The sequence below is a fragment of the Primulina huaijiensis genome, chromosome 13 (genome assembly GCF_012295235.1).
Source record: "Primulina huaijiensis isolate GDHJ02 chromosome 13, ASM1229523v2, whole genome shotgun sequence".
Classification (NCBI taxonomy): Eukaryota; Viridiplantae; Streptophyta; class Magnoliopsida; order Lamiales; family Gesneriaceae; genus Primulina; species Primulina huaijiensis.
In genome coordinates, this window is record NC_133318.1 from 12,881,419 (window position 1) to 12,887,418 (window position 6,000).

Consider the following 6,000-nt stretch of genomic DNA (forward strand, 5'->3'; position numbering starts at 1 on the left):
TAGCACTGTAGCGCCCGCCAGGGAGCGCCGCAGCGCCCGTTCTACGCAAGCTCGGTGCCGCGGCGCTGCCCTTGTGGCACAGCAGCGCTAGGCATGCGGCAATGCTAGCGCCGCGGCGCTAGGCACTGCCGCAACGTCCAACGCCTAGGCGCTCGGCTATGACTTTTTAAAACAGTATTTTAGGCTCATGTCTTCTATGTTTTGGGAAATGTTCACACATCATTTTAGGATTTGTTTCGGGGGTTGATGTCATGGCTTATTACAATGATTAAATGAGGTCAAGTCCCGAGCGATTTAGAACGTCATAAGAAAATTGTCATTTTGGGTGGTGAGCACAATTATTATGTCTAAGTATGGAAATTAAGTGCTTGAAATCTTGTTAGTATGTGCAGCAGTGGCCCCGAACGAGACTCCACCCTCAACGCTTTGTAAGTATATTCGACGTGCAAAAGAAAATATTTTTAAGTTTTTGAGGTATGCTAAATGTCTTGTGACCAAATTATGTACGAGATTGGAAAGCGGTAAAGCATGACCAGGGACCAATCCACCCCGTTAAAGCATGAACGGGTTTAGATCAGGATTGAAAAGCGGTAAATCATGATCAGGGACCAATCCACCCGTTAAAGCATGAACGGAGATCTCATGTATGTGGCAGTGGATTTTTCCTGTCAGCCCAGTACTGTGGTTTGGTCTGATCAGGCACATTATGTATTGTTCACTTGCTTTGAAACATGTCTCTACGTAAAATTATGCTATGTATGCTCAAGTATGTATGATGCAAGCATGTTACGAAAATTTTCATGACTATGGCACGTCTACTTTATGCTATTACGTTCAAGTTCCAAGCACGTTTTTGTTATCATGTTCAAGTTCATGTTTCTAGTAAGTACGCTCTGTTTTGAAGATGCGTGTGGTTTTATTACATATTACTTGTTAATTCAAGTTTATACGTTTTGAGTCTTTAGACTCACTAGACTTGATCGATGCAGGTGAGGAGGATGTTGAGGAGACTAAGGATGGGGACCAAGGAGCTGGCTTGGACTGAGCAGGAGGCTAAACCCGAGGACCGCCCAAGTCTTTTTAAGAATTTATGAAAAGTTTCAAATACTTTGATTTCACGTTACCGTTTACGATTTTTTTTAAACAAGTGTTTTATCAAACCTTATTTGAGATCTTTTGTTGCAAATATTTTGGAATGAATAATGAGTTGATGACTGAAGTGATAATTTATTTTCGTATTTAAGAAGATTTTTAATTCTTCCGCAAATTTTAATTAGTTTAAAAGTTTCTGTACGTTACAGTTGGTATCAAAGCGGTGTTTTTGTAAAGGGTTATGCCTACTGCCAGTTGCGAAAAGCTCACGAAGCCACACCTCAAGTCTGTAAGTTTTAATGTTTTGAATTATTTCATTTAGTAAGCATCAAGTCATGATTTCAGCATGTGCATATTTAAATTGAAATTACGTGCATCTTATGTTATGATATTATGTTCATGCATGTTGGGTTTACGTGTTGGGTAAATTTTAGAACAGTATGCCTCCTAGACGTATGGTTAACCACGAAGCAAAGGAGGAGAACCGAGAAGCCCAAGATGAAGAGAGGGTCACTCCTCCTCGTCCACCTTCGGATATGCAGGCGCAGATGCTTACAGGTATGACGTAGTTCTTCGCGCAGTTTGCAGGTAACCAAGCTGCAGCTGACGCAGGGGCGAGGCCCCAACCTGAAGTTGTGTATGAAAGATTTCGGAGGTTGGATCCGAAGGAGTTTTCGGGAACTACCGACCCGATAGTGGCTGAGGGATGGATTAAATCCATCGAGGTGATTTTTGATTTTATTGAGCTGTAGGATGCAGACCAGGTTAGATGTGCCACTTTCCTTCTGTCAGGTGACGCTAGGCTTTGGTGGGAAAGTGCGTCAGTATTAGTTAACCTGCAGACTTGACTTGGAACAGTTTTAAAGAAGTGTTCTACTCCAAGTACTTCACCAAGGAAGTACGATCCAGGTTGACCAGGGAGTTCATGGCGCTGCGGTAGGGAGACAACAAGTTAGCAGAGTTTTTGAGAAAGTTTGAGAGGGGGTGTTACTTTGTACCCTTGATAGCTAATGATGCCCGGGAGAAGCCGAGACATTTCATGGATGGATTGCGGCCGATATTGCGCCGTGATGTCCGAGTTGCTGGTCCTACTACTTACACGCCGTGTCTAGAGCTTTGACGGCAGAACAGCATCAGAAGGACATTGAGAACAATAGACAGGGCAAGAGGCCCTATCAGGTACCACAGCAGCAGCAGCAATGACCTCAGTTTAAGAGGCCATTCCAGGGGCAGCCATGGAAGAAGCCTTTTCAGGGACCACAAAAAGGCAAGGGTCCTATTCCCCAGCAATAGGCTCCCCAGAAGCCCGATGATTATCCAGTGTGCCCGAGGTGCCACCGCCAACATCCAGGGCAATGTTTATATGGGTCAGACAAATGTTTCAAATGTGGAGCAAGTGACCACATGTTAAAGGACTGCCCACCGTGGAGGCAGCCGACTCAGGGTAGAGTGTTCGCCATGCATGCTCAGGAGGCGAACCCAGACACGACGTTGTTGACCGGTAAAATTATTTAATTCAGCACAATATTTAATCTTGTTATGCATGCTTCGTATTGAATTGTGGATTATTAGTGTGCTAGTTAATATTTCAGGTGTTTTTCATTGCGTGGGGTTAAGGTTTGAATTTTTGGGTTATAAGTTTGTGTTGTGCTAATGTCTCTCAGGAAACATTTTCATAAAGAGATTAACCACAAAGGTCCTGATAGATTCAGGGGCCACTCACTCCTTTATCTCGGAAACATTCGCTAATTATTTGGACCTCAAGTCCATTGGGCTCGACGTGATCTATTCAGTGACAGTCCCATCAGGGGAAGAGCTATCAGCTACTAGTGTGGTCCGAGATATTGATGTAGAATTGTAGGGCCACCTGGTATATGCCGATCTAATAGTGTTGTCGATGTCAGAATTTGATATTATTTTGGGAATGGACTGGTTGACGAAGAACAGAGTTCTTATTGATTTTCAGAGGAGGTCAGTGTTGTTCAGACCATTGGGCATGAAACAGTTCCTGTTTGAGCCAGACAGATGGAGAGGTTTCCCTCGCATGATTTCCTGCATGCAGGCGCGGAGACTTATTTCTAAGGGGTGTCAGGCCTTCTTGGCCAGCATTCTTTCCGCACCTGACGTACCCTCTCCGTCTATATCTGAGGTACCAGTAGTCCGAGATTTTCCTGACGTTTTTCCAGATGACTTCACGGGTCTTCCACCAGAGAGAGAGGTGGAGTTTGCAATCGATCTTATGCCAGACACTGTGCCAACCTCTAAGGTACCGTACCGATTAGCTCCAACTGAGATGTTAGAACTCAAACAGCAGATTCAGGAGCTTTTGGACAAAGAATTCATCTGCCCTAGTTTCTCACCTTGGAGCGCACCCGTGCTATTTGTGAAGAAGAAAGACGGGAGCATGAGAATGTGCATCGATTACCTAGAGTTTAACAAGATAACAATAAAAAATAAATACCCACTACCAAGGATCGAGGACTTGTTTGATCAGTTGCAGGAGGCTACAATGTTTTCTAAGATAGATCTTCGATCTGGGTATCATCAGCTGAAGGTAAGATGTTCATAAGACGACCTTCAGAATCAGGTATGAGCATTACGAGTTCTTAGTAATGCCATTCGGACTGACGAATGCTCGAGCTATATTCATGGACCTCATGAACCGAGTATTTCAGCCTTATCTTGATCAATTCGTCATAGTATTCATTGACGATATTCTTATTTACTCGAAGAGCCATGAGGAGCACAGCCAGCATTTGAGGACGGTCTTACAGATCTTGCAGAGTCGCAAATTATTTGCGAAGTTCAATAAGTGTGAATTTTGGTTGGAGAAGGTAGCGTTTTTTGGTCACATAGTGTCTATCAGTGGGATTGAGATGGATCCAGCAAAGGTGGCAGCCGTTAAGGAATGAGTTGAGCCGAAGAATGCGTCAGAGATCCGCGGTTTTCTGGGCTTAGCCAGCTACTACTGTAAGTTTATTCAGGGATTTTCGTCAATAGCAGTGCCACTCACTTCACTGACCAAGAAGAATGCTAAATTCGTGTGAAGTGAAGAGTGTCAGAAGAGCTTTGATACTTTAAAGCAAGCTCTTATTTCAGTGCCAGTTCTAGCCATGCCATCAGGGCAAGGTAATTTTGTGTTATACGCCGATGCATCTAAGCTCAGGTTAGGCGCAGTGTTGATGCAACACGGTCGGGTTATAGATTATGCTTCCAGGCAGTTGAAGGTGCACGAGAAGAATTACCTGACTCATGATCTAGAATTAGCCGCCGTTGTCTTTGCATTGAAGATTTGGAGACACTACTTGTACGACGAAAAATGTCAGATATTCATTGATCACAAGAGTCTCAAGTATTTCTTCACGCAGAAAAAATTAAAAATGAGACAGAGACGTTTGTTAGAGTTGGGGAAAGACTATGATTGCGAAATTAGCTACCATCCAGGGAAAGCTAACGTTGTGGCAGATGCCTTGAGCAGAAAAATTGCAGTCATAGCACAGTTGTCAGTACAGAGACCCCTTCAGTCTGAGATTCAGAAGTTTGGCCTAGAGGTTTATCGTGAGGGCAGAGCTCCTAGGCTGTCTAATTTGACAGTCAAGTCTGATTTACTAGACCGAATCCATAGAGGACAGCCTTCAGATGAGCGATTGCAGAAATGGAGACTGAAGGATGAAGCCAAGGGCAGTGTACTCTACTCAGTGTCTGATAATGTGGGTGCCTAATGTTGATTCCATCAGAGATGATATTCTGTCAGAGGCACATGTATCTCCGTATTCCATTCATCCCGGAGGTACCAAAATATACAAAGATTTGCAGATTCTGTATTGGTGGCCAGGCATGAAGAGAGACATCCGCCGATGAGTATCAGAATGTCTCACTTGCCAACAAGTGAAAGCTGAACATCAGAGGCCAACAGAGATGCTTAAGCCACTCCCTATCCCTGAGTGGAAATGGAAGAATATCACTATGGACTTCGTTGTTGGGTTACCGAGGTCAGTCATCTGGGTTATAGTGGATCGACTCACTAAGCCAGCGCATTTCTTACCAGTGAAGACGACTTTCTCCATGACGCAGTATGCGGAGCTCTATATCAGGGAGATCGTTCGACTGTACGGAATCCCAGTTACTATCGTGTTCGACAGGGACTCGAGGTTCACATCGTCCTTTTGGAAGAGTCTACATGCAGCCATGGAGACGAAGTTGCTCTTCATTACAGCTTTTCACTCGCAGACAGATGGCCAGTCTGAGCGAGTGATTCAGATTTTAGAAGATTTGCTACGAGCTTGTGTGATCGATTTCCATGGAAATTGGGAATCGAAACTACCTCTAGTGGAGTATACATACAACAACAGTTTCCAAGCATCTATAGGTATGGCTACCTACGAGGCACTGTATGGAAGGAAGTGCAGATCACCGGTTCATTGGGATGAAGTTGGTGAAAGAGCAGAACTTGGTCCAGAGATTGTTCAGCAGAATGCAGATGTGGTGGTCAAGATCCGAGACAGGATGAAGACTGCCCAGAGTCGCCAAAAGAGTTATATTGATAAAAGAAGAAGGGATCTTGTAAGGTCCAAAAATTTAGACGACGTAAACCAACGGCATGCAAATCTAGGAATTCTGAAATTGGTTAATTAATTGATATTAATTGCTTAATTAATTATGTGACATGCATGATTTTATGTTAAATATGATTTAATTTCCATTTTTACATAAAACTGTATTTTAAGGAAATTTCAAGTTGCGATCGAAGAACGGAGACCAGGAGCTGAAAAACGTAAAATGTTTTTAGTAAATAATTGTTTTTAATTATTTAAAATATTATTGTGGGTTTTTCTTATTTTTGAAAATAAGGGGTTTTGAGGTGATTTTATACGCCGTGATATAAATTTTATCGGTGTTGGTTTTTCA